This window comes from Nematolebias whitei, chromosome 12 (assembly GCF_014905685.2).
Source record: "Nematolebias whitei isolate Nwh7 chromosome 12, NemWhi1, whole genome shotgun sequence".
In the NCBI taxonomy this organism is placed as follows: domain Eukaryota; kingdom Metazoa; phylum Chordata; class Actinopteri; order Cyprinodontiformes; family Rivulidae; genus Nematolebias; species Nematolebias whitei.
In genome coordinates, this window is record NC_056509.1 from 16,197,872 (window position 1) to 16,223,152 (window position 25,281).

Sequence of the window (25,281 nt, forward strand, 5' to 3'; positions counted from 1 at the left end):
CCCCGAACCCCCTTTCTTGCACTGTAAATAAAATCACTTAAACGATTTTTGTGTCTGTCATCCCTCTCAGCCTTGTCTGAATTTGAGTACCATTTTGTTAAACCTTAACATAAACCAGGTACTGGTAGCTTTGGCACTGTGTGCAGGTGCCAAGTCCTGTTGGAAAATGAAATCTGCATCTCCATAAAGTTGGTCAGCAACTGGAAGCATAACGTGTTCTAAAACTTCCTGGTAGAGGCTGCATTGACCTTGGACCTCAGAAAACACAGTGGACCAACACCAGTAGATGACGTCGCATCCCAAACCATCACTGGCTGGAAACTTGACACTGGACCTCAAGCAACATGGATTCTGTGACCTTGATTTCCAAAGGAAATTCAAAATTTACTTTCATCAGAGAACATAACTTTGAACCACTCAACAGCAGTCCACTCCTTTTTGTCTTTAGCACAGGCAAGACGCTTCTGATGCTGTCTCTTGTTCAAGAGTGGTTTGACACAAGGAATGTGACAGCTGAAACCCATGTCTTGCATATGTCTGTGCATGGTGGTTCTTGAAGCACTGACTCCAGCTTCAGTCCACTCTTTGTGAATCTCCCCCACATTTTGGAATGGGTTTTGTTTCGCCATCCTCTCCAGGGTGCGGTTATCCCTATTGGCTTTTAAACGTTTTTCTACCATATCTTTTCCTTCCCTTCGCATTTCTATTAATGTGTTTGGACACAGAGCTCTGTGAACAGCCAGCCTCTTTAGCCATGACCTTTTGTGTCTTGCCCTCCGTGTGCAAGGTGTCAATGGTCGTCTTTTGGATAACTGTCAAGTCAGCAGTCTTCCCCATGATCGTGTAATCTACAGAACTAAACTGAGAGATCATTTAAAGGCCTTTGCAAGTGTTTGGAGTTAATTAGCTGATTAGAGTGGGGCACCAGGTGTCATCAATATTGAACCTTTTCACAATATTCAAATTTTCAACATTAAAAGAAATAAACATTTAAAATATATCAGTGTAATGAATGTATATAATGTTGCCATTGTGCTTGCTCAGGATGGGAGACTACAATGAAGCCTAGATTCAACTTGTCTGCTGGCCTCCTTAGATAGAGAACTTTACTAATTGGCTTTAATGTATGTGAATGTTCCTGTAAAGTGCCCTGAGACAACTTTGTTGTGATTTGGCGCAATGTAAATAAACTGAATTGAATCGAATTGAATATAATATATAAGTTTCACGGGTGGCACGGTGGCGCAACTGGTAGAGCTGCTGCCTCTCAGCGAGCAGGCCCCTGGTTCAAACCCCGGTCCAGGGGCCTTTCTGGGTGGAGTTTGCATGTTCTCTCCGTGCATGCGTGCGTTTTCTCCAGGTGCTCCGGTTTCCTCCCACAGACCAAAAACATGCATGTTAGGCTGATTGGTAACTCTAAATTGTCCCTAGGTGTGAGTGAGAGAGTGAATGGTTGTTTGTCTCGTTTGTCTCTATGTGGCCCTGTGATGGACTTGCGACCCGTCCAGGGTGTACCCCACCCCTCGCACAGTGATTGCTGGACATGTGCACCGGTGACCCCCGTGACCCAAAAATGGAATAAGCGGGTAAAGATAATGGATGGATGGATGGATATAAGTTTCACTTTTTGAATGGAATTACTGAAATAAACTTTTTCATGATATTCTAATTTTATGACCAGCACATTGTAAGATGATAATATCTGATCCAGTATTTTAGCTATAGAAACCGTTTTCTAAAGAATGTCAGAAGAAATGCCATATTAATGAATCAACAGTTTGATAAGCAAATAATGCATTAAATGGATAGCCCAGTCAACTTTGAAATTATTTGTTTAATAGTTATCAATGGTTCCTCCGTACAGAGCAGCTACAACACTGAGATGTTTGTGGTTCCCTCACATTAACTGCTGCTTCAGGTCCTTCCACAACATATGGATAGGATTAAGGTCAGGACTTAGACTTGGCCATTCCAGCACATGAACTTTATTCTTCTTGAACTATTCTTTGTTAGTACAACTTGTGTGTTTAGAGTCATTGTCTTGCAGCATAACCCACCTTCTCGTTAGATTCAGTTCATGGACAGATGTTCTGACAGTTTCCTTTAGAATTCTCTGATATAATTCAGAATTCATTGTTCATCAATGATTGCAAGCTGTCTTAGTCCAGATCCAGCTGTTATGTTTTTGTATATTTCTTTATTTTGGTGCAGTCAATAAACAGCTTTTTCTGACAAAGCCTAAAAATTTTTCTAATTTGTTTTTGTCAGGGGCAGCACGGTGGCGCAACTGGTAGAGCTGCTGCCTCTCAGCGAGCAGGTCCTTGGTTCAAACCCCGGTCCAGGGGCCTTTCTGGGTGGAGTTTGCATGTTCTCTCCGTGCATGCGTGGGTTTTCTCCGGGTACTCCAGTTTCCTCCCACAGACCAAAAACATGCATGTTAGGCTGATTGGTAACTCTAAATTGTCCCTAGGTGTGAATGAGAGAGTGAATGGTTGTTTGTCTCGTTTGTCTCTATGTGGCCCTGTGATGGACTTGCAACCTGTCCAGGGTGTACCCCGCCCCTCGCACAGTGATTGCTGGACATGGGCACCAGCGACCCCCGTGACCCAAAATGGAATAAGCGGGTAAAGATGATGGATGGATGTTTTTGTCAGAATTTTTTCAAATGCTCTCGCAACCTCACAGTAATTTTACTACAATCTTGTTCCTTAGGGGAAAATAGACCATAGGAAAAAAACATTAAAAATTCAGATTTTGATCAATTTCATAAAATAATGCATTCCTCTTACTAATGGTTTTTAATTTTACTTCTATCCCCATAATTATGGGATTTTTCAGGATGGATCCATATCAAGATGCTGATTAAACAGTATGATTATTGCACAGGTGTATTTTAGGTTGACCACAATAAAAGACCACTCTAAAATCTGCAGTTTTATCACACAGCACAATGACACAGATATTGCAAGTTTTGAGGGAGCATGCAGTTGGCATGTTGACTGCAGAAATATCCATCCTGTTGAATATATCCTGTCACCTGTGAACTGAATGATCATTTCTCTACCATGAGCCATCTCCAAAGGCGTTTCAGAGAATTTGGCAGTGGAGAGTTTGTTGTTGTGACCGACTTGAGTGGGCAAATGCTCACATTTGATGCCGTATGGCACATTGAAGAGGTGCTCTCCTCACAGAAAAATCCCAGTTTTCATTGTACAGCATGTATGGCATTGTGTGGGTGAATGGTTTGCTGATGTCAGCATTGTGAATCAAGTGGCTCATGGTGATGGTGGGGTATGGTACGTGCAGGTGTATGTTGAGTGTATGGACAATGAACACAGGAGCTGGTGTGGTTACACATGGTCTGCGGTTGTGAGGCTGTTTGGATGTACTGTCAAACTCTCTGAACATCGACATTCTTGCAGTCAGCATGCCAACTGTACGCTCCCTCAAAACTTTTGAAATGGGAGCAAAAACAAAAAAGTTACATTTAAATTTTTGTTTAGTATCTGTCTGTCGGTCTGTCCGTCCGTGCGTCTGTCCATACGTCCATCTGTATGTATGTATGGATGTATGGATGGATGGACGGACGGACAGACCATCTGGATGTCAGGGAATTTTTGGTCAAAGGTTGTGGATGTTTTTATTATTATGGCTGAGAAGATTTTTCTCCTCTGCTCTGAGAACAAGAAGCCCAAAACAAGCCGAACTATCTCCCAAACATTCTCATCTCTGCCCATGAACCATATGTTTGGGTAAGCACAGAGTGCTGGGTAAGAAGCCTGCAGCTGACTTCAAGGACACTTCCTGAACTCTGAATATGGCTGAGCTGAGAGGGGTATAAAAGCAAGCAGATAACGCAGCTCATGGCTTTTTTCTGTGACTGGTTTTCATGCGTATACATCTATGTATGTGATATATGTACATTCATGTAGTCTCTCCTGAAATCTGACCTTACCAGCAAAATACTGACTAAAAATCTTCTTCTGCCATCAAATCTGTGGTTTATCTGTGTAAACTATGTTAGTGAGAGAGATTTTCTCCAACACTCTATTCACTCTATTCTTCACCTTTTTACCACACTTCATATTTTATTCGACAGTCAACTGCGTACTTGAAGTCCTGCACCTTTGTGACCTCTGCTCCTTGTAGCCTCACTGCTCCACCAGCCTCTCTCACATTTACACACTTGTACTCTGTCTTAATATGGCTGACTTTCATTCCTCTTCTTTCAAGTGTATACCTCCACCTCTCCAAGTTCTCTTCCACCTGTTCCCTGTTTTCTCCACAGATCGCAGTCATCTGCAAACATCATAGTCTACGGGGATTCCTGCCTGATCTCATCTGCCACTCTAGTTAACACATTTTCATACTTGTGGCCAAATGATCTCTCTGTGAGCCAGGCAAGCAAAGACCCTAATATAGCAGGAGTGAGATTAATCTGCAAGTGCATTTAGTTGCATAAACGATGCATCCCATGCAGTTTGAATCTCCATTCTTCTGTTTTCATTTGAGAAAACTTCCTAAATGAGCAAATGGTAAATGGACTGTACTTATATAGCGCCTTTCTATCTTATTTCAAGATACTCAAAGCGCTTTCCACTACAATCTGTGCCTCATTTACCCATTCATACGGCACTCTACTAGATCTCTACAAAGCTAATTGAACAAATCATTCTAAAGAGACTAATCAGAGCTTTATCACATTCATACACCGATGGGACACACATCAGAGGCTATGAGGGGTTCAGTGTCTTGCCCAGGGACACTTCGACAAGTGACTGCTGGTAGATTCAAACCCCCAACTCTCACATTGGAGGACAACTGCTCTTACCACTCAGCCACAGCCGCCCCACATGCAGCAAAATTTAGTTAACTGCTATGTGGTAGCTGAAGTGTGTGTGTGCGTGCGTGCGTGCGTGCGTGCGTGCGTGTTTTTGTTTAATTTGCCATGTTCCATGTGCTTTGAGTATCTTGATAAGACAGAAAAGTGCTATACGTGCAGTCCATTTACCATCCATTTAATTTGCCATGTTCTGGATGACTGAAAATCTACATCAACATAGGAAAATGAAAACAATTTGTGAGATTGGATTAATTCATACTAACCAAATCCTCCTGTTGTAGCCAGGTTTCTGAGACAAAATAAATGAATATGATGATCATGACAATCTGTGTTTTTCTGTTATTTTCCTTGAGTTTTCTTTTGTTTCTGATTTGTATTTTGCCTTCTGATCCTTGAGTTTAGACTCTGTGTTTCCATGCCGCTCTTCCCTCTCCCCTCAGTCAGTCTCTCCAGCTACTTATCACTCACACCCATTTGTAATTAGTAATCATCTCAGGCGCTTTCATTTCTCACTCTCCCTCAGTTCTACTTAAACCATGTCCATAAATCCATGTCGCCCATGTTGTTCTCTTTGTGATTCCCTCAGCCTGTCATGTTTCTGTTTTCTCCACGTTCATGTAAGTTTTGCCGCCACGTCAGCCTTTTATTTTGTTATAAATTCATCATTATTTTACTTCCTGCTCCCCGTGTCTGCCTGCCATGGGTCTAACCTCACCGGACCCTGATAGATCAGTTATCAAATCATTAAATCATCAGTTATCACATCATTGGGATCGCTCCTGTTTCCTGGAATATCTTACAAAAAGACCTGAAGCTCTTGACCTTGACCTCTCTAAGTGGCTTTAAGAATCTGTTGGATTCCTGGCAAGGACCAATGCAGACATGTTCCTGTTTTTAGTTTTCTACATTCGCCTTATAATCTTGCTGTTTTTGTTACTTTTTTTGCTATCTTATTTGTAAAAAGAAAAAAATCTGTATGCCTTTTTATAACTGTCTATTGTTGTTGCTGTTGTCCATTGTTGTTGTCATTCTTTGTTGAAATCAGGTTTCTCTTGTAAATGAGTCATCGAGGCTCAATGGGATTTACCTGTCTACATAAAGGTTGAATGAATTAATTGGTTTATTTAATTTGAGCCATGGTTGAGCCGACAGTTTCTATTGGGTTTGGGTGGGAAACAGAGGAAACGCAGCAGAGAGGTGTGTAAGACTACAACTCAAATCCAGGCTGTCAATTATTTGGATGACTAACAAAATAGCAAAATCTAAAAAAGTTAAGTCAGGTCCTCTGGACAGATTCTTCTTGTTGAAACGTTTCATTTTTTAGACTTCAATAGATTTAATCTGTCTGAGGAAGTCTTTTGGATAAAAGACGAAACGTTATCTGTCCAGAGGACCTGACTCAACTTTTTTAAATTTCTCTACCTGGATTATTGAACAGCATCAAAATAGAAATATCAATTTTGTTGTAGTTGATTGTTGTTGATTTAAAAAGTATTGTTCCTAAATAGTATAAGTATCTGATCAGTCACTGCACTTGTTTTTGAAGATGATTAAATAAGTGTTTGGTGTTTATGTGTGAGTTTATTTCATAAGGTGCGTTGAGCAGCGCCGTGGCTCAGTTGGTAGAGCTGCTGCCTCTCAATGACAAGGCTGCCAGTTCAAGTCCCGGCCCGGGACCTTTCTGTGTGGAGGTTGCATGTTCTCTCCGTGCATGCGTGGGTTTTCTCTGGTTACTCCAGTTTCCTCCCACAGAACAAAAACATGCATGTTAGACTGATTGGTAACTCTAAATTGTCTCTAGGTGTGAGTGAGAGAGTGATGGTTGTTTGTCTCGTTTGTCTCTCATGTGTGTCCTGGTGATGGACTGGAGACCTGTCCAGGGTGTCCCCTGCCTCTCGCACAGTGATAGCTGGACATGGGCACCAGTGACCCCTGTGACCCAAAAAGGAAGAAGAGGGTAAAGATAATGGATGGATGTCCTGAGTGATCTGATCAGAGAACTGATCAATGTATGTTTCATTGATCTGTATCAGTTTCTGCAACATTCTGCTCCTGACTTGTGTCTGTGGTTTAACTTCCGCTGTGCTGTAAAATGGCTGTCATGTGTTGTGATGTAACATGCCAACATGTTTTCAATTTGGAAATATTTTCAAACATCGAATGAGAACAGTTCAGAGCTACTTCCAACATTTGTCATTTGTAGGGACAGAACTTTATTTATTATTGCCAATTTGGACTTTTACAAATTAAACATTCAGCTGAGTACAAAGTTCTCCTATGTAACTTTAAGCTAACATGGCTGAGTAACACACAAAAATCTAAAGAGACGAGACAAGCTTCCACAAGACAGCAATAAAGCAAATAGGATTAGTGAACAGCTAAATTAATTTATGAGTGACCAATGCATGGCTGTGCTGTTTTCTTTTAGATTTGTTGAAGTCACTTTACATTAGACCCATCTGACTTCATAAAACCAAAAGAGTTTCACAAGATGCACAAGCAGTACTCCAATGTCCCCCTTCTCTGAGGGATTTGAACAGTGAATGTTTGTAGTTTTCAAGATTAATGTTTTTCTGGACTGGGATTAAATGGAGAATGCAGAAAACCTTAATATTTTAGTGCAAGATGTTGCACAGTGTATAAGAACACACAGTGTAGAAGAACACGGTTAGGTTTTTGTAGTAGTTTTTATTTTTTTGTCCAAGGCAGTGCAGAGTGATGGATCTTGGTGAGTGGAGGAGCCATTTTATTCACCCCCAGGTGTAATGGAGGAACCAACGGGTAGCCAGTGGTGCCTTGATCACCATAGATTAATCTTTGGCTGCCTTAATCATTGAGAAAAACATGAGAAATATACAAACTAGAAAGCATAGTTTCCTCAGATGATCAAGTTATTATTATCAAATTATCAAGGTGGTCAAGGTGGTCCCTCGGCACCTGCAGTTGGCTGTCCGCGGCGACGGGGAGCTTGGCGGACTGCTGGGGGGGGGTGGCCGTCGCTCTGGGAGGGGTTCTGCCTGGCATTTGGGCGGTCCTGCAGCCCGGGGGAGCCGAGGGGCTGGCCGGGTTTGGGTGGGTGGATCGGACAGCATCTGCAGCCAGTTTCTTAGGATCCACTGTGGGATGGACCTTTACAAGAGTTCCTTCCTGCCTACAGCCATCAGTATCTATAACATCACTTAATAAAATGAGGATAACGAGTTACAACAACAAATAATTTCCCTTTGGAATTAATAAAGTATATTTGAATTGAATTGAATTGAACTGAATAAATACTGTACATATACCTGTATACATATACCTGTATATAGTGAGGGCAGCATGGTGACTCAGTTAGTAGAGCTGCTGCCTCTCCGCAAGCAGGTTACCCCGGTTCAAATCCCGGTCCGGGGTCCTTTCTGGGTGGAGTTTGCATGTTCTCTCCGTGCATGCATGGGTTTGCTCCATGTACTCCAGTTTCCTCCCACAGACCAAAAACATGCATGTTAGACTGATTGGTAACTTTAAATTGTCCTAGGTGTGAGTGAGAGAGTGAATGGTTGTTTGTCTCGTTTGTCTCTATGGCCCTGTGATGGACTGGAGGCCTGTCCAGGGTGTCCCCCGCCTCTCGCGCATTGATTGCCGGACATGAGCACCGGCAACACCCACGACCCAAAAAGGAAGAAGCAGGTAAAGCTATTGGATGGATGGATGGATATGGTGGTGACTCTCTTGGATATTTATGTGGCAATCTAATTTTTTACTTTGACCTTTCTTACAGCTGGATGCAACCAGACATGAAAGTCAGTACCTCATTTATTTTTCAGGTTACTGCACTCACAACATGAACAGATGGACGTACGGTATTTCCAATGCCACTCTTCACTCTGCAGCAGGGAACAATAAAACTAACTCACCTGAACGCATTAGTGACAAAAACAACTTTCAAAGGAAAACTGCTGAGGCAACAAAAACCTTGGCATGAGTTTAATACCTTTGTTTTGTCTATGGTGTGTCTTCTGTTATTCTGTGCTGTAAAATAATGCAGACTGAGACTTAGTATTGACTTATTACTTTTTAAATGACTCGGCTCAGTACTGGGGACAAAATAAAACTAGATTCAGATTTCTCTAACTTTAACTTATTTTCTGTTTATTGCTCATGCCATTGGGTTTCATCTTTGTGTTACAAAGCATTTGTTTAATGGTTACTGAATAAAGTTTAAAATGACTCTAAATTTATCCTAATTAAACATGTTTTGCTGGTTGTGCTGTGGTGGGATTTAATTTTGGAGTTTGTATAACTCATCCACGGGTGGGGGAGTGGTGGCACAGAGGTTAGAGAAGGTGGGCCTGTGATTGTAAGGTCGTTGGTTCAACTCCCCGGACCGACAATATCAAAATGTGGGTGGGAGAGGTGAAACACCCACACCTCTCTCCACTCTCATTTGCTTGTTTTTCCTTCTTATTCTCGGTAATGGCGGATACTTGTCCTCCCGCTCCCTCCCCTGCTTCTGCTCTTTGTCCTATGAGCCTTTCAGAGCCTCTCTTTGCATATCTTGCAAATTGTAAATCATGGATCTGGTCAGCTGATTTCTCAATGCAGATGATCAAATTTTCTCGATGAGAAGACAAGGTGAAGGAGAGCCCTCTTGCCCAGACGGGACACTTGCAGCCAGATACATGATGGATTCCTGGGGCAGTGGAAGAACATGTGTCGGACCATGTTGTCAGTCGATGATGTAGAAGATACGTACATAATTGGATTTATGATAACAGGATTTCTGCTCATTGGAGCATGTGGTTACCTGGCATATTGACAAATTATCAGGCACCCCATCTACCCGTCTATGTTGTTTGGTTGTTTGTGTTTCTTGAACGGGCTGTACTGAAATGTAATTTCCTTGTGCTTCGGTGCAATGTCAATAAAGGCTCCCACATACTCGAGCATACTTCCATCCGCAGAGGTCTGCGCATACCAGATTAAAATCAACGCGGACACCCTCAAGCCATGTCCGCACAAAGAGCTATCTATCTATCAAAGATTTTTACGACCGTGTACGCGTTCTCAGTGTTGCACAATAGCCTGCCCGGCAAAGGACTGTTTTTATGCAACACAAATGTATTAAATTTCACTTCTTCATCCCTGGTCTGGTTTAATGGCCTTTTCTTTTGTTTTTTACTCAAGAGGCAAGTGATCTCGTCCTCCTCATCCGTTGACGCCATGACTGAGATGGTGAGAAATGAAGGAATTTGTCATGAGAGAATTAAAATCAGGCCCGGCGTGGCTGCGGGAGGGTCTGATTTCCCAGTGAGCCAGTCTGATGTGTGGGGCTGCAGGGCCAGTGCTCCCTGTTTTTTTTTGTTTTTTTTTAAGAACTCTTCATTAACAACATATAAACACAGAACACCACTGCGGCTGCTCCTGGGCTGCCAGCTGCCTCTAATTAGGACCACCGGTAACTTGTTTTTTTTTTGCGACCTGTCAATCAATCCAGTAGGTGTGTCAGCAAATGACCAGTCAGCAACCTCAATTTGTCCAGAAGGTAAACGCCCCTTGCCTGCAGAACTGGCTGCAGCCCATCTGGGTGTATGCTTGAGTATGAAGTTTTAATCGTCTGCGCAGTGTCCACGCGGCTCGTGGCTCACGGAGTACACAAGGTCTGCCCGAGTATGTGGGAGCCTTAAAGGCTGATTCTGATTCCACTCTGGGCCCTTGTGCAAGGTACTTAACCCCCGCCACCTGCTCCCACGGGCACCCTAAATGGCAGCTCTCTACTCGAGACAGAGGGCTGTGGTAGCTCAGTGGTCTGTGGTTGCATCAGGAAGGACATCCAGTATAAAAACAATTGCCAAGTCTTTTTGCGAGTTAGTTTGCTGTGGCAACCCCTGAAGAAGGGAGCAGCTGAAAGAAGATGATAAAGAATTATAACTCACCCACAGCTGTTTACTGTACATTTAAATAACGTGACTGTAAACTGTCGTCCAGCTTTGAGTTAGGCTCCATGATGAGACAGCTTTGACCTGAGTCTATTTCCAGCAACATTTTTCACACCTTTGTGGTTTTGACTGAGTTTAAAAGAATGTGCTGATGCTCTGAAGCTCCACCAAACTAACAGCTCCATTTATTCAGTCTGCTGAACAACAGACATGGAATGCAATTAGCACCTATTAGAGAGAGGCCTGGAGGAGGTTTGTCAGGCCCACAGGCAGGCTCAAAGTGCACCATCAGACTGGACTTGGAACACAAACACACCCAGTCCAGGACTTACTCTGTGCTCCACATCCACTTCTGTGGGAAGAATGAACATGTCTAAGCTGAGACAATTTATATTTTAATAATCTTAATTCTAGCATGTGGTTTAGTTCCTAACCCATCTTTTCTGACTTCCTTTTAGTGTATACACACAGCAAATTGTGCAAAATGTTATACTTAAACTTGATTTGATCTATTACAGTCAGATTTGAACAAGAACAAATAAAGTGGCACACTTTGTAACAAGATTTAAATAAGAATGCATTTTTTTGTAACATCGTAAATGTAAATTGTTGAGAGAAATGTCATAAAATGTCAGTTTATTACTCAGTAGTGTTTGTGTTTAGGTGTGAGTGAAAGTACACAAAGTGTTGCATGTAGAGAGTTAACTAAAACTGTGTGCTGTGCGCATGAGGGACAGAAAATCCCTCTCAGAGACCGAGTGCAGTCAGCTTTCATACTGAGAACAGAGCCCAGGGGATACCAGTACCCTGAAGAAAAGCCACACTCAGGGGGCGTCTGAAAACACAAACACAGAGAAACAAAGACACCCAGCAGTCAAATGTGCAGCCGTTATAGATGGGTTTGATCACCTGATTATGAAAGATGTATTCTTATTTCATTCCTGTCATTATGACTCAGCATTTGTACTATTTAAAACATATCAAAAATATATGTTATATATCGCAACATTCATTTCAATCAGTAATAGTGTGCTATGACTTTTAGATTTTTTTTACCTTTTATCCATCCATCCACCCATTATCTTTACCTGCCTCTACCTTTTCAGGTCGGGGGGGTTGGATATAACTGGTGCCCATATCCAGCAGTCACTGTGCAAGAGGTGAGGTGTAAGGTTTAGCTCAATACCCAGATAGTAAATGACTAAGAATGGCGACTCCAAGACCAAAGGCAAGTTTAACAGTGTTTATTTGCAGTAAGTGGATATTTCAACAGTATGAAGTAAATCAGCGGGGCGGGACTGAAACCGTGGAGAGCAAGGGACAAAAATAGGAGGCTTTAGATCCTGAGGGATGGTTTGATGTTCATTGTTTCTCTTACTGTTGGCAGGCAAGGTAGTCACAGAGGTGAAGTTCCAAAAGGTTCATACAACCAGTGGTCAGGTAGTGGAAGGCAAGGAATGGCTGGAGAGATCACAAGGAGGCTTTAGGAGAATCCAGGGAGGTCCAAGGCACAGGGCTACAACACCTGAGAAGTAGAGATTAGTTTTCACAAATCACAAGGATTAATACAAAGGCCAGGAACACAACAATTGACTGGCAGATAATGCACCATTGTCAGGTTAGAAGTCATCTACTGCCTTATATACTCCTTTAGCTCATTAATGGAATGGTCCTCAGGTGTGATCTTGTTGGCACCCTCTGGTGTAGGAAATGCAGCAGGAGAAAAACTGGAAATTCTATATGGGGACACCAGGACAGGTCTCCAGTCCATCACAGGGATACACAACCATTCACTCTCTCACGTACACCTAGAGACAATTTAGAGTTACCAATCAGACTAATATGAATGTTTTTGGTCTGTGGGAGGAAACCAGAGTACCTGGAGAAAACCCATGGATACACGGAGAGAACATGCAAACTCCACTCAGAAAGGCAGGGATTTGATCAGGTGACCTTCTCACTGAGAGGCAGCAGCTCTACCAACTGAGCCACCATGTTGCATGGTACTTCTACAGTTTTCAAAATATTTATCTTTATTTGAAACAGTTCTTCACAGAAATACACTGAGAGCTCTTCAGTTCCTTCAAAACCACTTCTCTTAAATTTGTTTATCTGTGTCTGCTTTATTTTTGTCATAATGTGTTATTTTAAGCTTTTAGTCATCCTTTTACTACATTTAGCTACCATTCTGCTACTGTTAGTTTTCAGCCACTGTTTTGCTGCTTTGGGGTTTTAGCTTGTATACTGCTCATTTCAGCTTGTATTCAGCTTGTTTGAACTTAAACAATTTAGTTTTAGATTCATCAACAAATTTCTGGAGTCATTCAGCAGTCAGCAAACATTTCTGTAGAAAATAAAATGTATCCAGTTTGATATGATTTTACAAGTTAATTTGATTAACACTATATATATACGTATATATAAATATATATTTATATATTAATATATATATATAGTTATATATATTTATATAGATATTTATATATATATATATATATATATATATATAAATGCTTGATCAGAAGGCTCCAGTATTCATTGTATAAATAATAATAATAATACATTTTATTTGAATAGCTCTTTTCTAAATACTCAGACGCTTTATAAGAGTTAAAAAAAATAAAATCAGCAATGCACAACACATAAAAACACGGTAAAACATTTAAAAGGGGCAAATTTTAACATTAAAAGCAATTTTAAAGATTTGTTTTGAGTAAATAAGGTGGCGATTCATGGAGTTGTCAGGTCCTCTGGACGTTCAAAAAAGAAAAAAAAACAAAGTAGAAACGTTTCGTCTTTCATCCGAAAGATTTCTTCTGTCTGAGGAGCTGTATTCATCTCAGTCTTATAAATAGCTAAGAGTTATTCTATAAGAGGCAATTGCCCCTGGTAGAGTTTCCCAAGGCAGATTGGTCATAGGTGACAGGCCAGACAAAAGCCCCTTTGCCACTGCCCCTCTTCAGCCCGATTCGGCTCGGTTCGGTATGGTTTGAATGCTTTTCCACTGTCATTTTTTTCACGGAACCGGACCCTTTTTTTGTCCCTGCTTCTCTGGTGGGACCAAGCGAGCCGAGCCGGCACCTAAACGTGATGGCAGAACACTGTTGGTCACTGACTGGTCAGGGGGAGGAGTCAGAGTCACTGAGAAACTTTACAAACAACTTGATCCGCCATTTTATTTCAGCCCGCCATTAGCAATAACTCGAGGAGCGTATTCGAGGAGCGTATTTGATTGTATTTTGAAGATATTATAAAAACAATAATGTCAAAAACGTGGTCAAATGCTGAAGCACAGGTGTTTTTATGCTTCGTGGCTGACGAAAAATTCAGAGCGAGCTAGGTGGAGCAACTCGTAATGAGAAGGTTTTTAAAGAGGTATCGGAGCTGATGGCTTCTCACGGCTACCATTGAACACCCAAGCAATGCCAGGAGAAGCTAAAGAAACTATAGGTGATTACCGTAAAATTAAAGACCACAATGGCAGGAGTGGATCAGACTGGTGAAATTGAAAGTGGTTAGATCAGATGGAAGCCATCTACGGTAATCGCCCAGCTGGGAGAGTGGCTTGGACATGGCCACTGCTCTGCTTGATTCAATTATTGAAGATGGTGATTGCTTTTCTAACATTAAACATATTTTAAGTAACTCATCCCATCGGTTCTGAACATATTTAGAACTAACAAAAGAGGCTGACACTATAATCAGACAGCATCAATACTATGCTATTTAGCATAAATGCTAACTGTACTCCGTTCCTGTTTTTCACTGTATTTGATCCAGAACGTATCTCGGCACGTGACGGTTCATCTATAAATTCCATTATGGACCCTCCAAGCCTCCCAACTTCTGCTCCTGCTCACACCTAGGGACAATTTAGAGTTACCAATCAGCCTAACATTAATGTTTTTGGTCCGTGGGAGGAAACCAGAGCACCCGGAGAAAACCCACGCATGCACGGAGAGAACATGCAAACTCCACCCAGAAAGGCCCCTGGACCAGGGTTTGAACCAAGGACCTGCTTGTTGAGAGGCAGCAGCTCTACCAGTTGTGCCATCGTGCTGCCCCTGAATAATAAAATGGTAAAAACAATTAATATAATAATAAAAAATGAATAAATTATTCAGTAGGTATGAATCAGCATTTTTTCTACATTTTATTTTATTTTTACTTAAAAAATAAAATAAAAGCAAGTCCTTATCAGCACAAATAAAGTGATGTGAAACATGATTGTTGCTTCTGTTGCTTCTTACCAAGTACAGCAGGCTGCTGCGTTGTGCTGCTCTGCGAGGTGCTAGGCTGTGACAGAGCTTTGGCCGGTGCAGATTCCACTGTTGGAGTGAGAGAGTGAATGGTTGTTTGTCTCGTTTGTCTCTATGTGGCCCTGTGATAGACTTGCGACCCATCCAGGGTGTACCCCGCCCCTCGCACAGTGATTGTTGGACATGGGCACCAGCGACCCCCATGACCCAAAATGGAATAAGCGGGTAAAGATAATGGATGGATGGATTTTATTATTCATTTTTACTTAATCGTTTTATTAATATTATTGTTATTCTTTTCATTATTATTCATCATGTTATGTATCATGTTATTCTATTCATTATTGTTATTCTTTATTCTATTGTTATTCTTTTTCATGTTGCTCAATCAGATGTAATTGAATAAGTATAACTGGTTTCTACTGACCTGTTAACTAGTAGCACACTAAAAAAGTTTGTATAAAATCACAAAATTGATCTTCCAAACAACAAAGATATGTCTTCAGCACCAGCCCTTATCTTTGTTTTATGCATTTATTTAAAAACTGTTTCTAGAGTGGATTAACACCTGCCGTTTCTTCTTTCTAGGCAAGAGAAAGCGAAAGGTGTCGAGTAAAGACCAATGTCTTGTTTTGGCACTGAAACAAGATGAGGAACTAAACCGGACATACAAAGTTTGTTTTCTCAGTCATCCAGGTATATAACAACAAAAAAGGTTGAATCATGTCATCTGGACTTCGTTTTTTTTGTTAAAAAGAAACGTTTCGCCCCTCATCCAAGAGGCTTCGTCAGTCTGAGGCCTAGCCATCTGGTATTACCCAGAAGCCACCCTGACTCTTGTGTTTCAAGCCTGCCTCAGATACCCCTGAAGTCTGGCCTTTTCACTAAATTGTTGTTATATACCTGGATGACTGAGAAAACAAACTTTTTGACTGATAGGCGTCGATAGAGCAGCTCTAGAGAGTAAGGAGCTGTCAGTGACTGGGAGACCCCCCAGTTAGTACCCCCAATAGATCACTAGAGGCTAGTGAGGAGGGGTAGAAGGCTTACGAGGGTTACTGACCATAATCCAGAATCGTAGGTAAGCAGCTAGTCTGTCCTAGTCCAAAACGTTAGGATAAAGTCTGGAGACTTTGAGGACCGACAAACTTGACCCGACAAGAAAAGACATAACGATGGCCTCAGGAGAGGCATCTACGAGTGTAGAGCCAGACAGACCCGAGCCGGCTCAGGAGAGCCAAGAAGAACAGAAGCCAGAAGAAGGAAAGACAGATGGCCAAAAGATAATGGTACAAAGTACAGGAGGAAAACCAGTAAGAGTAACCAGGGTGGAAGTCATCCTATATGGAAAAGGGTATCATACCTGGAATCCAGCAGTGAAGGGAATACTAAGAGAAAGTAATCCCCAGCTAGATGGAAAAGTTCTGGAGGAAGGACTGGAAAAATTTATAAGAGAAAAAGGAAAGTTTTGCTGTACGACAGCCCGGAAGGGAGTCCAAACAGTGGTGGTAAGAGACCCAGGCGAAGCAAAATCAAAAAAAGAAGTAAAAAAATGGTTACAATGGTGGGTGCAACAGATAGAGGCACGAAAAGAGACGACAATAGTGACAGTAATTAGCCCCTCAATCGAGTATGACCCCATAGTAAAAATGATATCCAAAGCGACAGGATTAGATGGGTACATTACAAACCCTCTATGCAGGGCAACAGCAAAATATAAAGAGTGTGAAGAAGAATTGGCAAGAATGAGGGAGTATAGAAAAGAGAAAAAATCAGAGATGGATCCTGAAAGTGAGCACAGCTCCGTTGTACAAACCCCCGAAGAGTCGGACAATGAAGAAAACCAAAGCGAACCAGAGGACGTGGTTTTAAAGAATATACCCCCCCTCAATATTAAAAGGGAAGGAGAAAACCCAGGAGGCACGAGGCTAAAGCAGGAAGCTTACCCTCCAGCTTCTCATCACCCCCCCACGTTCGTGAGCTCCACTCCAAACCTGAGTGCGTACAGAGAAGCTCCCAAATACCATTCTGATACAGACGAGGAAACCAGAGCAGAGCAACTGAGATTATTAGCAAGTATGATCAAAAAAGAAAACGAACCTGAAGAAAGTAATAATGAGGACACAGGGTGTAAAGACTATCTTAAACAGGTTGACAAGAAAGATGTTTATTTTCTACTTGCGCGCTTTCTTGTCCGCATGCTTCCATTTTCCTTGGAACGCTTTTTTGGCCCAACCTTTCAGTCCTTTCTTCTCAGTTCTGTTTGCTACCGGCTCCTCCGAGCAGTTTTTGTATTCCTTAATTGGGTGGGCTGTGGCTCCCACCAGGCACGTTCCTTCTTCCTGGATCGGGTGAACTGCAGCTCCCACCGAGTACACTCCCTGGTATGGTGCAATGACCATCTGCACGGAAACTTTAACCCTCTGGGTGGAGTCGGGCTTTGTGGGCGTTCCTGCCCTCTGTGCAGCAGTTCCGGGGATCTGAAGCACTCCTTTCCTCTCCCAAGCTTCAGGGGTTACTAAGAATTCGACGGTTTTCTGCATGGGTTTAGCTTCATGCCTGGCCCATCCATCCAGACTGGTAGTATAATAGTACAAGTTATTATGTCTGGTTCCGGTCTCTCGGGGGACGTCTGGCAGGGGCACCAGGGGGACTTCCTGGTTCATAATTACCTCCGTAATCAGCTGAGCCCATGTTGTTAATTCCCAGGGCCCTGTCCAGCTTTTCTGTCCAGCCTCGCCGGTTTCTTCGTCAGGTAACATACCTGCCTCTTCTTTTTTGCTCCCTGCGCTTGTTTGGTTTCGAAGTACTCTAAAAACTAAGGGAAACTGCTGAGTACCGAGGGGGGCATTCCTTTTCTTACCCCTCGAAGAATCATAAGGCCAGGCTCGTTGTACAGCCTGCTCGAGCAATTCTCCGGGATTTATCTTCTTCCTGTGCTGCTGCTTCTCTTTTCTTTCATCTAGTTCTCCTAGTTCCGGATATAGTAGTGGGGCTGAAGGAGTTACTTTTAGAGAGCTGTAGATGAGTTCTTGGTCATACTGCTGTTCGGTCAGGGATCCTTCCGAGGTCCTGGTTTCATCTTCATCAAGTTGAGCTCTGAAAGATTTGAGGGGGCTGTGATACCTCCTTACTTGCCAGCCCATTGCCCTCTCAGAGTGCAGCAGTTGGCCTTCCTCCATCTGTGTATCACAGGCTGAACAGTATTTTACTTCGGTGCCATCCCACTCGCATGCACAGTCTTGTGGGCCTTTGCCGCTTATATCCCATTGTGTGATGATAGTTGCTCGAGGTAATGTGGTAATCCTGCATTCTCCACAAATGAATGCGTCCATTACCTTTACAGGTTTTATCTGCAGCTGACGTGCGTCCATCTTGTTTGTTTTAGGCTTGATGGGCTTCTCCGTCCCTGGTCCTTCCCAGAGAAGGGGTAATCCACTTGGTTTCAGGCAGAGCGTACAATTGTTCTCCTGCAAGCTCCACCTGAAGGTTTCTCCTTCTTTTGACAGGTATCCTTTCTTTGCATATTCCAATGTGCTCAAGGCCCTACCTGTCCAAAGCCCTGAGACTGTTCTTCTTAGTATCACTCCCCCGCATATAGTGGCCAGTCTAATATAGGGGAGCATGGTGCTTGGTTCTGTGGCCATACTCTGGTTTCTGGTTTCAACTAGCTAGGAACTGGCTTCAGTTGCTCTATTCCTTGGATCCCTTTCTTTTCTAGCTCAACTGTGTTTTTATCTAACACTTTTCTCACTCTGTCTGTGGTGTTATATTTAGGCTTCACTGCAACTGCTGATGGGTGATCCTGTGCTCTGACCCACACCTTCTGTCCTACCCTGAATGGGGTCTCAGAGTCTGACTGTTCCTCTTTATCCTCAGAGCTCCGCCCAACTTCAGGTGTGCTAAACCATCGTTGGTTGAGCTCTTCTGAGGGGGAGGGTCTACCAGCTCTTCTCCTGTCATTCAAGGTCTGACCTATCTCCACAGTTTTAGTACTCCATTCTTTGGTATTAGCATTTTTAGCTATCCAATTTTTGACTAAACCTATGGTTCTTTCTGCTACTCCATTGGCTTGAGGTGTGTAAGGAGGCGAATAAACGCGCATGACCCCAAAAGTCTGACACCAGTGATCCACCTGTGCATTGCGGAAGTGTGTCCCATTATCGGTTCTCAACTCTTTTGGAACTCCTAACGACCCACAGACTTGTTCCAGCATACTAACAACACTGTTGCCATTAGCTTTTCTAGCTGGTTTCACCACCACGTACCCTGACATCGAGTCTACCAGCACTAGAAGGTATTTCTCTCCCTTCTTGCCTGTAACTCCCATAGGTCCAGCTACATCCATGCATACTGAACCCCATGGTGTGGTACTCTTGATGGTCTGTCCATCCACTCGGTGCCCTCGCCTTCCTGCGTTGTATTGACCACATACATCACAGTTTTGCAACACCTTGCGGACCTGTTTCAACGGGATCCTGAGCTCCTGATACTCCAACTCCTTACGTGTGGGTTGTACGCCTGCATGACCTAGACCCTCATGCACGCTCCGTACAACCTGCTCCACGTACTTCTCTGGGACCCTCCGACCTTCGGAGGTTCTGTCCCACTCCTCGATCCCGACAAAGACTATTTTTCTCTGCTGTACATAGCGGTCAACTTCTTCGTTGCCTTGCCAGTATTTTCCCTCTTTAGTGTGGGCTTTCTGGTGCTCTACTTCTAACTTCAGATTTAGCCTGATCTCAGCTATTTTCTTCCACAAGTCATGGTGAGCTACCACTTTGCCCTTCGCACTTTCAAATCCGTTTTCTTCCCAGATGGCTAGATCCTCTTTTAGAGCTTGTGCACAATAGTGGCTGTCTGTCACTACTTTAGCTGTTCTTATTCTCTTGTGAGTTAATTCTAGCAGCCCTTCGAGTACTGCCGTAACTTCGCCTGTTTGTGCACTACCCTGAACTCTCCCCCTTCTACGGCAGCACTCGTTCCCCTGATATTTGAGGATAAATCCCCAGTGTGCTACCTGATCTGACCCTTTTTTGGATCCATCCATGTAGAGAGTCCAGTCGTGCTGCTTCGGTTCTTCGGGCACTTCTTTGGCTGCTTTTTTACTCACTGGCTGTGCAGGGCCTATCTCCAAATCGGGGTCTAATAGAATATCTTCCCATCTACCCCACCTTGTGTTAGTAGCTTTGGTACTTTCTATTGTCCCTTTTCTGAGATACTTGTGCACTTGGCTTTGTGTCACTACTCTAATAGGCTGCCCTTGGGCCAAATCTTTCAATGTCCCCCAGTATCTAGCAAGCACTGCTAGCTCTTTTTCTTCCTGAGGAAACTTTTTCTCTACTGAGGTCAAGGTGTAACTCCATAGAGTAACTAATCCACCGTTTCCGTTCTTTACGGCTATCATGGCATCATCACTGTCGCAGCTGATTTCAGCTATGAGTTTTGTCATTAGGCTTCTTGGTTCTAGCCTTACTGCTTCCTGAATCTTTTTCCTAAGTTCTTCTAAGTCCTGTTGATTTTCTGCTGTCCAGACCCATAATTTCTTACTGTTCGTTCGACTGTCATTTTCTTTTTTCTTTAGGCAGGCATACAGTGGTTTGGCATATCTCTGATAGTTAGGGACATGATCTCTCACATAGTTACACAGTCCTAAGATCTTCTGTAAGTCGTTCTCTGACTCAGGAGGCTGAATTTGCTCGAGTTTCTCCCTATACCCTTCCGAGAGTCCTAGGTCTGCTGTCACTTGAAACCCTAAATAATTAACTTGGAACTGTCCAAGCTGGCATTTTTTCAAATTCAGTTTCAATCCTGCCTCTGTGACTCGCTGCACCACTTTAGCTAACCTCTCCAGGTGCTCTTCCTCCGTGTCATCTGCGATAAACACATCGTCGATGTAAATTGTGGCGCCTAAGTCTTTGAGCACGTCCATCACGACCGACTGAAATACATTAGGAGAGTTTTTATATCCCTGCGGTAGCCGCTGCCAAACATAACTTTTTCCCTGGTGGGTAAAAGCTGTCTTTCCCTGTGATTGTTTTGCCAGCCTAAGAGAGAAAAATCCATTTGCTAAATCGATACAAGATTTGTACTTTTTCACTTGTAGGGTTTTTAGGGTGCCCTGCGGGTTGATTAGACTCGCTCTGTTGGCTACTGTTCGTCTGTTAAGGGCTTTGAAATTAATCACTGGTCGCCACCCTCCTCCTGCTGATTCGGGTTTCTTAACTGCTTGGATCGGGCTGTTAGTTATGGGGTTTGTTTCTTCCCTAATAATTCCTAACGCTCCTAATTCTTTCACAATTTTGTTCATTTCTTCAACTGCTCCTGGATTTAGAGGATATTGTCTCACGGGTGGATGTACTCCTCCTTCGATTATATGTACAAACTTTGGGCCTAGGTCTCCACAATCATTTTTAAATCTGGCTATTGAGGCTTTCTCTAATATTTGTTTTAACTTCTCTTTCCCAGCCGGGGAGAAGTCACTCTCATCTATTTTTTGTTTTGTCACTTCAGGGATGTTTACAGGTTTATACCAGTCTTCGGACTCACCTTGTTTGTGTGTGAACCCTATTTTTACTAGCCTAGATTTTAACTTCTCTAACCTTCTGTTTAAGGCTCTTCGGTTCTTTTTTGGTTTCTTTAGTTCTTTCAGATCTGTAATTGTCATAAGGTTATAAGGCCCTTTTATCCACACAATTCCTTGCCATAACCCGTAAGGCATTGTTTCAATTTTTCCGTTTGCTAACTGAACTGTCAGGTGTCCTACTGTTTTTAAGTTTTTGCGGGTCATAGACACCTCGGCTCCGGAATCTATTAGGTAAGGTTCTCCCTCTACTTTAGTGTAGATTTCGTCCCCCTCCCAATAGGCATCTTCCAGAGTGACCCGCAACCTATCTGCCATTATTTAGCTGGCCCTCCACTCCCTTTCTCACGGGATTCATGGAGGGCTCGTTTTTCTTCTGGGGTCAGTTTTGCATATTCTTCTGGGGGTAGGTATTTACTTCCTTTCTGTGGTGTGGAGTTTGAAGCTGGAGCTGAAAATCGTTTTGGTTGTTGGTCCCTATATTGTGGCTCTGACTGCCTTGGTGGTCTTTCCCTGTATTGTGTCCCTTGCTGTCTCGGGAACTGTTCTCTGTATTGTGGCTGTTGAGGGGCCTTTTGTGTCGGCTTTGGTGGTTTTTGGCTTTGCCTGCTCTCACTTTTCTTCTTTTCTTCCCAGAACAGCTGCTCTAAGTCATACGATTTCACTGCCTGGTCTATCTGGGCGTCATTAGTTTCATGAGGCATTCTGGCAAAGGTGAGCTCTCCCCTTCTTCCTTTGGATACGATCCTTAAGGCTTTAACATACCTTTTAGGGGGAATTACTTGTTTAAGTTGATACCAAACTGGGGTGAGGCGTTGGCCTTGATCCATGCGCATCCTTGCCCGCTGAATGTGAGAATCTTCGTCGTCCATGTCTTCTAGGACTAGTTTCTCATACTGGCTTTGAGCTGATTCCCCTTTGCTCATTGGGTTTGTGGTGACATTACCTAGCCACAACTTTTTTGCTGCATCACACTCAGTGGAGCTAACTACCATGGGCCACACATCTTTGATGTATTCCTCGGTGGTCTCCTGGGGTTGTTTTTCTCTCACTAAGGTTTTCAGCTTTTTGTACTCACGATAACTGTCAGTTTCTGGGCCTGGGGCTTGGTTTTGTCTAGCCTGCCTGGGCTCATGGGTTGATTCAGGCATTTGATACGGTGGGCCTGTCTCGGCCGGGTATGTATCATCTTCCTCATCGGCCGATATTTCATCTCGCAATTTCTTTTCTGTTTCTTGGGCATATTTGTAGGCCGTCTTTTTCATTCTTCTCAACATCACATCATGTACAATTCCTAGGTACGTGGTCCTAAATTTACTAGTTAAGGGTTTGTGGGCTGCTAAGGTGGGGTATGAGGGCATCATTAAAATGTTAGCCCACTCTCCCAAAGTAGCTTTAACAGTCAGTTCCACTGTCTCTTCTGACCTGTCTGCCCATACTGGTGGAATGTCATAGTGATTTTGGCCAGCTTCAGGGATGTAAGTTCGACGCCCATCACTCGCCTGCACCGGGCCCCAACTCAAGTCCCTGGCTAACCTTTCTGATACTCTATGTACGTCCAGTATTTCTACTTCCTTCTTTTGTCCTTTTCTTTGTCCTATTCTTAATGGCTTAACTGGACCGTCGTATTGGCCTGCTATTGATTCTAGACTGGCACTACCTTCGTCATCGGTGTCTTCCTGACTCGGGTCTACGTCTGGTTCTCCCTGAGAGCTCTCGTCGTTATCCTCCTCACTCTCTATGTTTAAGGGTTGTATTTTTGTCACTGTCTCTCTCTTTGGCTGTCCCTCTCGTGAGTCTGCTCCGCTTCTGCGTCATCTTGTGGTTGAACTTATCAGGTCATGTTCTGAGGATGAGGTCAGGGGCATCTTCAACCCCTGAGGACCGATCCTTAACGGGTCTTCACTTTTCTTGGCTCCCGGTGACGATCCCGGTGTCGATGATTTTTCTGTGTGTTCTCTCCCTAACTTTAGGGGTTCTTTAATTGGTTTCTCTTCTCGTTTTGTCATTGCGGCCACAACTCTGGATTTTCGATCTTCATCTAGATGAGTGGGGGTCACTATAATCATTTCTTTTAAGTGGGCTCCCGCTGGCATGTCTTTGGCCAGATACGTCATTGAATTGACCGCTATTCTCTCAGCCGTTTCCCACTGCAAATGATGGGACCGGAGCCCATCTATTCCTATCACTATGCGCCTGAAGCCGAACTCTATGGCTCGGAACACTCCTTTCTGCAGAGCTTCTAACATTTCCTTGAGATACCTGGTCTCATCGGTTGCTTCTTTATAGCTTCGAATTGGGATGTGGATTATCGCATAGTACGGAGCATCGGCTCCACTGGTCATTCTTGCTTTTGGCTCTTCGCTATGTGGTCCACCGGTGAGTTGTTTTATTTCAACTTGGTACTCCCTACCGGCTACTTTCTTTAAAGCTTTTCTGTAGGTTGAGTTATGGATTTTGTATTTATGATTTGTAAACACCAGTAACGCATCTGCCTCTATAGACCATGGTGTCCCTATCACTTGGTATACTCGGGTACCATTTTGAAACTTCACACATTGAGTCTCTTTCGGGAACTAGAGATGGCGCTAGTGTGTGTGGCTTGCCATCTCTCGCTGTTTGTGTTCGTGCTGTTTTTGTTTTTTATCATCAGTGCCAGTTCTCTGCTTGTGTATGATCGCCAAACATTGTTGGATCTTCGTCTCTCTGCCAAGGATTTAGTGAAATTCGACACTGATTGTGGTGTTCACACGACGTTTCAGCAGTTTTCCTTCACCAGTCGGACACCTGCTCACCTCTGCCACACCCACACTCCTCTCCCTCGGCGTAAACGCCGGCGCCGCCGGGGCAAACGCAGCGGACGACTGTTAAAGATTAAAGCTTTCTTGGCACGATTTCCTGTGGTCTCCCAGAGGAGAAATGGAGTGGTACCTGGTCTCTTTCTGAGCCCGCGGTCGCTGGACCCTGCTGACAGCTGGCTGGTGTGTGCTGTCAGTTCGGATGACGTGGTCCACCCCCGCGGCCCCTGCTCTCCCCGTCCTCGCCGGCGTGGTGTAAATCTCCGCCATCTACGAGCCCTGCGTCGGGCTCCACAGACAGCTGCAGCTTCGGATACACCGGCCCCTGCCAGGTTTGGCCTTGTTAATGCAAGATCACTGTCAAATAAAACTTTCATCTTGAGGGATTTCTTCATGTCCCGTGATCTGGATTTTCTTTGCGTAACGGAGACATGGCTGAGAACCGGCGAGCCCACCGCTCTTATTGAACTGTCACCACCTGATTGCTGCTATTTTAATTCCCCGCGCCTGTCGGGTCAGAAAGGAGGAGGAATAGCAGTTGTTTTTAAAAATGATTTTAAATGCCGGCAGATCAGCCTGCAGTCTTCTTTTACAAGTTTTGAACACTGCTCATTTGAAATCGGCCGCGCTCATGTGGTCTTGTGTGTCGTCATCTATCGGTCACCCAAGCACAATAAGGATTTTATAAATGACTTTTCAGAATTTCTGGCTGACATCCGGCCCAAATATGATTATTTTCTCATTCTTGGAGATTTTAATATTCGCGTCTGCTGCCCAGAAGAGCCGATCTCCAGGAGCTTTTTAAATGTTATTGACTCTTTTAACTTTGTACAGTCTGTGTCTGGTCCTACTCATGAACTCGGGCACACACTTGACTTGG

The 25,281-nt window shown here is 43.5% G+C and overlaps 1 protein-coding gene across 1 annotated transcript in view; it reads left to right on the plus strand.

Moving 5' to 3' along the window:
- hsf2 (heat shock transcription factor 2) overlaps positions 1-25,281 on the plus strand; it is a 162,762-nt gene that overhangs the window by 11,161 nt on the left and 126,320 nt on the right. The window lies entirely within an intron of this gene.